Genomic DNA, 12,319 nt, shown 5'->3' with positions numbered 1-12,319 from the left:
AGGGCACGACTGTGGTTTCGTAGGCAACCGCAAATATTTTCCATAAATGCACTGAACGTCGTCTGTTACAGTGGGATAGATGTATTCACGTTTGTGCCGATCGTTTTGAAATAATAAACAGTTTAGTTAGGTTTTTTCCATGTGGCTCGTTTTCATTTGCCTGCTCCTTATACAAAACTCTAGTCGATACGGTCAGAAAATCGCGAAAGTTGTCGGCGGAGTATGCTGATATCTGCAGGAAAGTCACAACGACAGACTATCGAGGCGAAGTGCGGAAGGCCCGCAGAGAGTGGTAGCTGTCCCTGAAGTTAAGAAAGTGTAACACACATCGCTATTATTGTCATATTCCGCTGTTTGCTATGAATCGCTGCAAACAACAACGACCGAGAAAGAGCCTAGGTGTAAGCGTCCGGAAAACATACAGTACAGTCACCACGTAAATCTGACTGTAGACTACGAAAAGCAGACTGCAAGCCAAGGTTCACTGAGAGAATCTTAAGGAGAGGTAATCGTAATTCAGCTACAAAACACGTGGCTGAGAAGACCGATTTTTGAGTACCGCTCGTTAGTGTGGGAGCTTTTACCAGGTCGTCTTAACACAAAGGATACGAAAGATCCTACGAAGAGCGGCACGTTTCGTTAAGGGACCGTTTAGTGGGCGCAAAAGACTACAGATTTGTCGGGAAAACTCCAGTGGCAGGCGCTACAGGAGAGGCGTTGCTCGAGATTTCTGCCGAAATTTCCGAGAGTTGAAGAGTATTACTTCCATGCACACACGCGTCGCGGAATGATTGCGACGGAAAATGAGAGAAAGCCGGCCGAGGTGGCCGAGCGGTTCTAGGCGCTACAATCTGGAACCGCGCGACCGCTACGGTCGCAAGTTCGAATCCTGCCTCGGGCATGGATGTGTGTGATGTCCTTAGGTTAGTTAAGTTTAAGTAGTTCTGAGTTCTAGGGGACTGATGACCTCAGATTGTAAGTCCCATAGTGCTCAGAACCATTTGAACCAAAAATGAGAGAAATAAGAGGGCACAGTGTCGTCTGTAGGTACTGTTTCCCCCCAGAGACGGGGAAGGAAGGGGGAAGCGGTGATAGTGGTACCGCGCGTCCCATCCGCCGCGCACCACGAGGTCGCTTCCAGAATGAAGAAGCCGGTGCCGCGACTGAGGAGACGACAGCAGAGCGGCGCGGCCCCGCGCTCCAGAGGCCGCGTCACGTGGTGCCGCAATGCAGGTGCGCGCCAACAGGTGGACGCCGGCCGGCCGCGGGGGTCGATGGCTGCGCGCGCCGCGTCATGCCAGGCCTCGCGCCACGTCACTGCCGGCAGCGCTTCCTCGTCCCACATTCCATCTGCTCCAACTCCCTAGGGTACGCATTACAAGGGGTAGCCTCACACACGGCTCGTATTAAAATGAAACATATTTTGGGTCCACACCTCCCCGTTTTTGAGAATACCACCGAAAAACTTCTTGACGGCCAATGGACTCGAAACTGACGGTGTCGATAGACCAATGGAAACTGAGCACTTTTCGTAAAAATTTATTGCGTTTCCGGTTCACGACATAAGCATTATGACGACATGCTTAATAGCTTGTTTCTTCGTCTTTGGAAAGAAATACATCACAGATTCTGTGTATCAGGGATCCGACAGTTGTTTGGGAGGTCTGTGGGGGCGTGGGGCAGTGGATATCTACGCAGAGGGCATGTAATTCGCGTAAATAACGGGCCGCTGTCTTGGGCATGCGGTGAAGGCGCCCGATAGGAGACAGAAATGGGTTCCGTAGGATTTACATCGGGCCAATTTGGTCGCCGAGACATCTACGTGAGTTCACTATAATGCTCCTCAAACCACTGTAGCACGGTTCTGGCTTCCAGACACGGACATTTATACGGATGGAAGATGACATCGCCGTCGTTGAAGACCATTTATGGAAATAAATAACTAATTATGAATCCCGATGCTCCTGTGCCCACTGCAGTCGTCATTGAGGATGTTGTTCAGCCAACATGTGAGCAAGTATGGGTGGTTTGCAGCGGAGCTGCATGCTGAACAATGTGCGACGAAGGGGGCGCTCCGAAACACTCGTACGTGCACCAGCGTTGTGCTCTTTCAGCAGGGACGCCACACATCACCACCTATCCCACTTTACAGAGCAGACGAGTTTTCGAAACCCGCGTTCTGTGAACAGTCGCAGACGTTCAACTATTTAGCGCCTAGTGGTGATTTCGCTCTCCTCCTGCCTCGTTCCGTATATGATCACGACAGTGCACCTCAACTTTCGGCCAGCTTCGCCATTCTCGAGATATTCATTCACAGGCTCAACGTTATAATAATCGGCCCTTTGTCAAAATCGTTTATTTCAACGGGTTTCCCCATTTTCAGCCCATATCTTTACTTGGATAACCCCCCGTCCATGTCTGCTCCGCTTACATACTTTCGTTACTGTGCCACGTGCCGGTAACGCCACCAGGCAGCATGCGACGTCGCGGTGAGCAGTGGTGATAATGTTGTGGTTTATCAGTGTCTGTTTATGAGACAGTCTAAGAAAGAAACATTTTTTTAATGGCGCTAATGTACCATTAAGGCAAACAGTGTCCAACGAACCGCTGTTGGCGTAGCGGCCGACGCATCTGGCTGGGGAGAGGAGAAACTGTGTTGACTTCCGAGAGCCTTTTTTTTCATTTCGAAATTAGAAGAAATAGGAGGGGCAATAACGCAAGTAAATCACTAAGGAATAATAATACGAGAGACAAATAAATTTCTCAATTGACTTCGTGCAGTGAAGAATTAAAATTTTAACCGTGATTGCCTTAGAACGATTCTCTCAATCACTCCGTTACATGTTCCCAGTTTCTTTCCGACAACTATGGGACGTACTTGTCGTATACACATTCGAGGCAAATATACTACGGAACCGAACACATCTAATGAATGCAGTCATCGCACAACTACATCGTTCTTTCCGAAGATCTGGTGGAAAAAAACGGTTCGTTCACATTTTAAAATTTTTAATTTCGTCGTCATTTAATTTTTGTGTATACAACGCATGCAATATTTCCAGAAACATCGCTTCTGAAAGTTGATCATGCGCGGCTCTGAAATTCCTACTACGTTTCCTGAATCAGACTGTAATTCTCATATCACGAAGTAAAATTCTGCACCGACCGTCGCATCGCGCGGTCTGCAGTCAGTAGTCGCTCGTGATGAATTCGCACGGTTTGAATTGTTTTTATACGAAAAGGCTTAAAATTTTAATTCTTTAAGAATCCGAGTCGTTCGAGAAATTAATTTTCCACACTTGTTATCATACCTTACCGGCTACCTCATCAACTCTCCTATTCGTACGAGCTTCGACACGGAAACAGATATACAGCAAAAAATAGTGCAGAATTTTTGTTTCACAAGGAGGGGACTTGATAACGGCGCTGACTGCGTGTCTACCTCACAGCTACGTAAGCGGCGGAGTCTCAACAGTCTGCCTCCTGAATATTTCGGATAATATGCGGACGCCACATGCACTACTGGCCATTATAATTGCAACACCAAGAAGAAATGCAGATGAAAACTGGTATTCATTGGACAAATATATTATACTACAACTGACATGTGATTACATTTTCACGCAATTTGGGTGCATAGATCCTGAGAAATCAGTACCCATAACAAGCACCTCTGGCCGTAATAACGGCCTTGATACGCCTCAGCATTGAGTGAAACAGAGCTTGGATGGCGTGAACAGGTACAGCTGCCCATGCGGCTTCAACACGATACCACACTTCATCAAGAGTAGTGACTAGCGTATTGTGACGAGCCAGTTGAACGGCCAGCATTGACCAGACGTTTTCAGTTGGTGAGAGATCTGGAGAATGTGCTGACCAGGGCAGCAGTCGAACATTTTCTGTATCCAGAAAGGCCCATACAGGACCTGCAACATGCGGTCGTGCATTATCCTGCTGAAATGTAGGCTTTCGCAGGGATCTAATGAAGGGTAGAGCCACGGGTCGTAACAAATCTGAAATGTAACGTGTACTGTTCAAAGTGCCGTCAATGCGAACAAGAGGTGACCGAGACGTGAAACCAATGGGACCCCATACCATCACGCCGGGTGATACGCCAGTATGGCGATGACGAATACACGCTTCCAATGTGCGCTCACCGCGATGTCGCCAAACACGGATGCGACCATATGATACTGTAAACGGAACCTGGATTCACCCGAAAAAATGACATTTTGCCATTCGTGCACCCAGGTTCGTCGTTGAGTACACCATCGCAGGTGCTCTTCTCTGTGATGCAGCGTCAACGATAACCGCAGATATGGTCTCCGAGCTGATAGTCCATGCTGCTGCAAACGTCGTCGAACTGTTCGTGCAGATGGTTGTTGTCTTGCAAACGTCTCCATCTGTTGACTCAGGGATCGAGATGTGGCTGCACGATCCGTTACAGCCATGCGGATAAGATGCCTGTCACCTCGACTGCTAGTGATACGAGGCCGTTGGGATCCAGCACGGCGTTCCGTATTACCCTTCTGAACCCACCAATTCCATACTCTGCTAACAGTCATTGGATCTCGACGAACGCGAGCAGCAATGTCGCGATGCCGTAAACCGCAATCGCGATAGGCTACAACCGACCTTTATCAAAGTTGGAAACGTGATGGTACGCATTTCTCCTCCTTGCACGAGGCATCACAACAATGTTTCACCAGGCAACGCCGGTCAACTGCTGTTTGTGTATGAGAAATCGGTTGGAAACTTTCCTCATGTCAGCACGTTGTAGGTGTCGCCACCGGCGCCAACCTTGTGTGAATGCTCTGAAAAGCTAATCATTTGCATATCACAGCATCTTCTTCCCGTCGGTTAAATTTCGCGTCTGTAGCACGTCATCTTCGTGGTGTAGCAATTTTAATGGCCAGTAGTGCATAAGATGAAAATGTTTGGTCTTGAATTGTCTATTTTTCCTGTCAGTTTTGAATAGTTTGGGTGTTATGACCTTTGGCTGTGCTATTTTCGAAGCAGGAGGGGTTTGAGCCAAAATATTTTAGAGGATTGCGTTGTAGGTTGTACCTGCCAAATACGAACCGAATTAGGTGGCAGTGTTTGACGCCTTCCCTTGTTAGTGAGAAACGTTACCTGTGAGCTTATGCAGTCTCGTTCATGACCTCATTTCAATATTAACTAGACGTATCGGTTTTCTTGCTGATTTTCTGAACCAAGCTCGCGAATGCATGATATGTATCACTTCCGTAACGCCTGGCTCAGCTAGCATATCAGCAGCAACGCGTTCTTCACAAATTTAAAAGCTAAAATTGTTCACTTCACAAAATACAAGAAACGTAACACGCTGTTGGTGCTGCACTAATCAGCCGTAACATTAAGACCAGCTACCCAACAGCCGGCATGTGCACCTTTGGCACGGATAACAGCGGCGACGCGACGTGGCATGGAAGCCATGAAACCTGGGTAGGTTGCTGGAGGAAGTTGGCACACTATCAGCACACGCAGGTCTCCTAATTCCAGTAAACTGGAATGAGCTCTGACGGCAAGTTCACTCACATCCCAGGTGTGTTCGATCGGGTTCAGATCTGGCGATTTGGGGGGCCAACACGTGAACTGCAACTCGATCCACTCCAACACGCTCCTGGCCTCGTCACATGGCGCACTGTCTTGTTAAAAATGCCACTGCCCTCGGGAAAGATGATCGTCGTCGAGGGGTGTACGTGGTCCGCAACCAGTGTACGATACCCCTTAGCTTTCACGGTGCCGTGCACGAGCTCCACTGCACCCACGTGAATGTTCCCCACAGCACAGTGGAGCCGCCGCCAGCTTGTCTCCGTCCCACAGCACAGGTGTCAGGGAGCTGTTCCCCTGGAAGACGTCGGATTCGCGCCTGGCCATCGGCACGATGAAGAAGGTTTCGGGATTCATCAGCCAGTGCAATGCTCTGCCACTGCACCAAAGTCCAGTGCCGGTAGTCACGTGACAACTTCAGCCGGCCTCTGTGGCTGATCGTTTGTAGGCGCTCCAGTCCGGAACCGCGCTGCTGCTACGGTCGCAGATTCGAATCCTGCCTCGGGCATGGAAGTGTGTGATGACCTGAGGTTAGTTAGGTTTAACTAGTTCTAAGTCTAGGGAACTGATGACGTCAGATGTTAAGTCCCATAGTGCTTAGAGCGATTTTGAACTTGACCAATTCAGTCAACACTCCAGATGTCGTTGTGTTCCTCGGTGCACTTCGTGTTCACCCGCAGTCCGCCCAGCATTAAAGTCCGATGTTGGTTCCGCCACAGTTCGCCGCCCAGCCTGTTTTGCCAGTCTGTCCAGCCTACGAAGTCCGACGTCCTTACTACAGTGGCGCTCGGCCAATCCAACGACGTCCCTTGTGGTTTCTGCACGTGTTGGAGCCGGTCACCACAGTACTCCTCCTTCACATCCGACAAGTCGTGCAGCTTCCCAAATTCTCGTGCCGAGCCTCACGGCCATCAGAATCTGCACTCGCGTCTGACCAGCAGTCATTCTTCGCCAGGTGACGCTGCTGTTGTCTGGACGGGTTTATATCGATAGTAGGTCGGTGGTCATTATGTTGCCGCTGATCAGTGTATATCAATTAGTCACATTTGCGGCCAGTCAGGTTCCACGTATCCCTGTGTCTGTAAATCTGTTGGGACAGGAAATTCAGCGGTCACGTAGGCTCACATAGGCTCAGTTGCCAGACATGAGGTCATTTTTGATGCGGGAAGTAGACACCTTATCCTCGAGGAGATACGGAACACAGACATACCGAGAGGCTGCACGACGCAAGGACTATTTTATGCTCCCACCTCACGCTACACAATTATTTCCATGTTAACTTTCAGACTCTAAACGCGAATGTACACTCTATGACTAAAAGACGACGCACCTCTTGAGGAATTACCCGAATGGGACCGAAATGGGCAATTTGATGTAGAAGTACAGACAAACAAGTGATTACAATTTCAGAAAAACTGTATCATTTATTGAAGAATAAGAGCTTAACAAATTGAGCAAATCAATAACGTTTTGGTTCACATTTGGCCCTTATGCAAGCAGTTATTCGGCTAGGCATTGATCGATAAAGTTGTCGGTTTTCCTCTCGAGAGATATAGTGCCAACTTCTGTCCGACTGGCGCGATAGATTTTCAAAATCACTAGTTGGTTATTGGGCCTGCGCACAGTCTTCCGAACGTTCGGAATTAGTGGTAGATCCGGCGGCCTCGCTGGCCAAGGTACGGTTTGGAAAGCACGAACAGAGGCAGCAGAAACTGCCGTCGTCTGCAGGCACGCGGTATCTTATTGAAATGTAAGCCCAGGACAGCTTGCCAGGAAGGACGTCAAAACGGGACGTGGAGTGCCGCTGACGCACCGTTGAGCTGTAAGTGTGCCGCCAGTGGTGAACTGTGGAAGGAAGTGTGGCGCGCCAGATCTCCAGTCGTGTTAGTCGGGCCGCACGGCGGGCGGCAATCGGGTTGGTACCCCACCGCTGTCTGGGGCGTCTTCGGCCTGGAACCTCACTGACTGGAGTCCAGTTGTCTCCGGTGACGAGTCCTGCTTCCAATTGAGCCCCGATGAGCAGCGAAAGCGTGTCTGGAGAGGCCGCGGACAGCGGTGGGCTGCCGCCATACGGCGCGACAGCCGGCACCGAGGTCCGCCGTGCCGTTTCTTTTCGTAGCAGAACCCCTTTGGCTGTCCCCGGCGACCGGCGACACTCTTACAACACAAGGATACATCGACGATATTCTACGCCACGTTTTGTAGGTCTACACGGTAAGCCGTCCTGGGGTTACATTTCAGCTCTTAATGGCCCCCGGCACACAGCGAAAGTTTCTAATGCTTCTTTTCGTGTTTGCCAAACCCTAACTAAGGGCACCGGATCTCTCCGGAATTGAGAACGTTTGGATCATAATGGGCAGAGCCCACCAAAAAGTCTGGATTCCGCCGATCTAACCGGCCAGCTGGAGAGAATTTGGCACGATGGTCCTAGGCAGGACATCCAGAAACTCAATCAATCAATCAATCAATCCCAACTTCTTGCATACAGGCCACAGGTGGACCAGCGCATTACTGACTTGCTCAGTTTGTGAAGCTATTTCTCCTGGACAAATCATACAATTTTTCTCAAGTTACAGAAATTGTAATGATTGGTTTGTCTGTATATGTACATCACATCTACGAACTTCCTTCCCGTGCGGATAATTCCTTTGTGTTGCGCAGTTTCTTTTTTGTGTGTGTGTCTTAGAATGAAGCCGTTACACGACTCCACTTGGACAGTGCCTCAACACGGCATCAGGATCGTGTTTACCAAGAGCGACACTGTATACTCTGCGAGCGATCGTTCACGGGATTCAGGACTCGACTAAAGAGTGGTCAGTGCGACTGAACATTTTGCTGCTGCCACACATGTTCGTATGTTCGTACTACCGTTTCTTATTTGTAACGTTCCTACAAATAAATTATTACAATAGTTGCTAATCTGTGTTGTCGGTATTTAGCCGTATATGCTGCCTAAACCCGTGTGGTCCTCTGACTTGGCTCTACAGTTGCTGCGCGCGAGCACCCACCTAGTAACAGAGGAGGCCATCTTCCTGTCCGACCCTTACGTGTATGGAGAAGGCCATCTGCCGAGCAGAGCAGTATACAGAAGAGACTATTTACAGAACATTTGTGTGACCCCATCGTAGAATATTCCTCGCGACTGTGACACTCCCAGCAAGCACAGTGAACAAGGAATACTGCACGTACGAGTACTACAGAAGGATAGCACAGAGTGATCACGTGTTTGTTTGAGCCCCACGTGATAGTCTCACCGAGATGCTGAACAACGGGAATCGGCAGGTGCCTGAGAACAGACGCTACTACAGCACTACAGCCAAACTGCAAGTTATCGAGAACCAGTGGGAGACTCGTGTGGCGCTACGTGCAGTCGGCTGTCGCCTGTGTTGAGTTATCGACGTCAGTGGACAGGCGTAGAGGCGTGACACAACGGCAGCCAGGGGCCATCGTGTTTGCACGCGTCAATGACTACACCTCGAATGAAGTTGCCCGTTTTGTCGGTTGGTCTTTCCAGCGTGTGTACAAGGAATGGTTTAACACTCTGCAACATAACAGCGCGTAACAATACTGATTCTGAGAAAATTGTAACCAACAGCGACCGGAGATGAGAGTCAGCACTTCATAATGACTCTCGGTTTCCAACGCGACGGTAACTGCTGTGTCGGTGAACGTAACACCATCTACATCAGCTCGCGACCGATCATTGACAAGGGAACTGCATGCAACGGACAACTTTTGTCAGGTATCTCGCAAAATGTCATATCTGAGAGTCGCACATACACTGACGAGGCAAGACATTACGACCACCTACTAAATACCTAGTTTGTCCGTCTTTGGAATGAAATACATCACAGATTCAGCGTGCCAGGTTCAAATGGTTCAAATGGCAATGAGCACTATGGGACTTAACTGCTGTGGTCATCAGTCCCCTAGAACTTAGAACTACTTAAAGCTAACTATCCTAAGGACATCTCACACATCCATGCCCGAGGCAGGATTCGAACCTGCGACCGTAGCGGTCGCGCAGTTCCAGACTATAGCGCCTAGAACCGCTCGGCCACTTCGGCCGGCTAGCGTGCCAGGAATCCGACAACTTGTTGATAGGTTTGTGAAGGCACGGGGCAGTGTATATCTACGCAAAGGGCATGAAATCCGTGTAAAGAACGGGCCGCTGATTTGCATACCCGGTGCTGGGCAATGGGAAACACACTATAGGTTCTGACAACCGAGTGTTCGAGTATCAAAACGTGGGACACAAATGACCGTATCTTGTGACTGAAGTGTGTTCTAAGATTAAAATTTTTACCCCTCCAAGACACCATAGACTTTAATATGTGGCATGAATTTGAACTTGTCTACCCGTTCCTGAGAAAAATGGTTCTTAACATTAGGATAGACAGGCACAGGAAGTAGTCGTGTAGCGGTTCTGTTTCTACAGATTGAGGCACAGAACGCTAAAAATGAACAGAAATTACAGTAGTTTTGGGAAAGGAAGTTGGAAATTCTCTATATCTACTACGAAATCGCATAATCGACGGCACCACACTTTTACTGTGGAGTGGCACAGTAACACCGTGCACAAAAAATTTTAAGATTTAGTTGATGATCGAGACGATTTGTACGGGGTTGATTTTTTTGTACATAAAGAAGCACTTTGTGATAAAGTTGTGGGCATGGGGTGTATGATGAAACTGGTTGTAAATTTTCCAAAGTCGCATGCATTAATACACCGTCAGCTTCAACAGTTTTTGATGGAACTAATCGAAGAGTATGAAGACGTCATACATAAGTGCGAAGTACGTCGGTTAAATCGACGGGCACCCCTGGAACGATTTTTCGATGTAACGCCTATTCTTGTTGAAATTGTGAAGGAATGCAGGAACCAAAATTAGCAGATTCGAATAGATTGCAGATCTCAAATTTTTAGCTGAGTGGAGTGTACACTCGAACGTCGTCAGTAAGACGTCATAAGATGGGGAGCGGTTTAGTCTGATTTTATGAGGAAAGTGAATCGACTTATGTAAAACGAAAGGACAATTTCTGACAAACAACACCATCCCATTCCCTAAGTTCTCTGGTATAAAGGAGAACGCCAATTATGAAGAATTCATTACAGCGTGGAACAACTTCGTGAACGTTTTCACCTCACTGCCAGTCTCAAATCTGTTTCTGAACTGTTTTCCAAACCGTCTGACGTTTCAGCTGAAAGCGGCCCTGCACTGATGCAGATGCGACTGATCGATGTACAGTGTAGTTCCCATTCGAAACAAAAATTCTTTCACGTTACTACTGTCGAAGGGTTTTACGAAGTTTTTATCTTAGGAAGAGCTTCCACGATGAGGCTGCAAAACGTATTATCAATGTTTTGATCGAAGTATGTGTGGAAACTGAACAAGCCACGATTACGTGCCAACCTGAGTGACGAAATTCTGCAGAACTAGACCTGTACGTGTGCCATTACTCGTTCCCCGGCATAAATTTTATTACGTCTTCAGCGAACCAAATAAATAAGTAAATATTAATAACGATAACTGGTTTCATTTGCGACGTGTGTTGCTGAGAAACGTGGAACCAAGCCACCCGCCAGCTGCCAGATGCCCCGTGTTTCTCGAGCGACTGCATTACCATGTCACGCGATGCGTTCACAGTTTCACCTTGTCCGCAGCTCGTGCTCTAGCGACTAGCGTTGCTGCCTCTGGATCACGGGGTCCCGCGTTCGATTCCCGGCCGGATTGGGGATTTTCTCATTCCGGGACTGGGTGTTTGTGTTGTCCTAATAATTTCATCAACATCCCCGTCCTTTATTACAGTGGCTAGATGGGATTGTGAAAGAAGTATGGACTGTGAAACAACTAGGACTTTGTGCGGGCGCTGATGAGCGCGCAGTTGCTCGCGCCACGAACCAGAGCAGTTTCAGCTCGTCCCCACCCGGACGCCGTCGCTCCGTCGTGTCGGCAGTGTCACACTGGGGCGACGCAGACGCGCACGCGAGCGGGGGCTGTCTCTGCACGCGCGCACCACTCCGAGCCGTCCCTCGCGTCACGCAGCAACTGCTGCGCGATCAGTCATCACACGATTTTTCTCCTTTCAAAAATAGCTTTGCTGACATTTCCTTTACACTTGCCAGTTTGGTAAGAGCGCCTTTCCTTACCCCTATCCCGCACTGCCGCCAGAACGTCAGCCGACGCGACACAGTTGCGCGTCCCTCGCTGCGACGCACACGCGCCCACATTTTGCGTCTGCGGCAACATCGCAGTCATCTGCCACAAAGATCATTGTAATATTGTCGTTCAGGTCTATCTCTGACATTCTGCAAGGAGCCGCTGTTGCACTCCAAATTGGTGCAAGCCATGTCACTATTGTTCAGAATCGTATGGAATCACGTACTGAATTCTTAAGTCCGGTCAGGTCCTCACATTTCTTTATATATCTCGACATACTTGTCACAGGAAGCTGACCACAATTTTTATTTGTAGAAAACAGACTCAATTTCCGTCTATCGATGGCTGCTTTTATTATTTGAAACTCACCGATTTATGGCAGTCTCGTCCATCTTCATTAATGGGAATATCAGTTTCACTGTCATACAGTATGGATAAACTCCGTAACTACGATATATGATCTGAAGATCGAAAGATCGACGACACTACACGAAACCGATCAGCTTGGAAATAATAACAACGGCGATCGTCAGATGGAAAAATCTTTTTGCCAATTTTTTCTTTGTTTTTTACAGTTATCTGACTGG

The 12,319-nt window shown here is 48.5% G+C and overlaps 1 protein-coding gene across 5 annotated transcripts in view; it reads right to left on the bottom strand.

Annotated features, from left to right (window-relative positions):
* Positions 1 to 12,319, bottom strand: part of LOC126481546 (neurexin-1) — a 2,075,559-nt gene that overhangs the window by 1,556,712 nt on the left and 506,528 nt on the right. The window lies entirely within an intron of this gene.

This window comes from Schistocerca serialis, chromosome 5, assembly GCF_023864345.2.
Source record: "Schistocerca serialis cubense isolate TAMUIC-IGC-003099 chromosome 5, iqSchSeri2.2, whole genome shotgun sequence".
NCBI classification, from domain to species: Eukaryota; Metazoa; Arthropoda; class Insecta; order Orthoptera; family Acrididae; genus Schistocerca; species Schistocerca serialis.
Note: the sequence above shows the minus strand (reverse complement) of the source record. Positions and strands in the feature narration are given on the sequence as shown.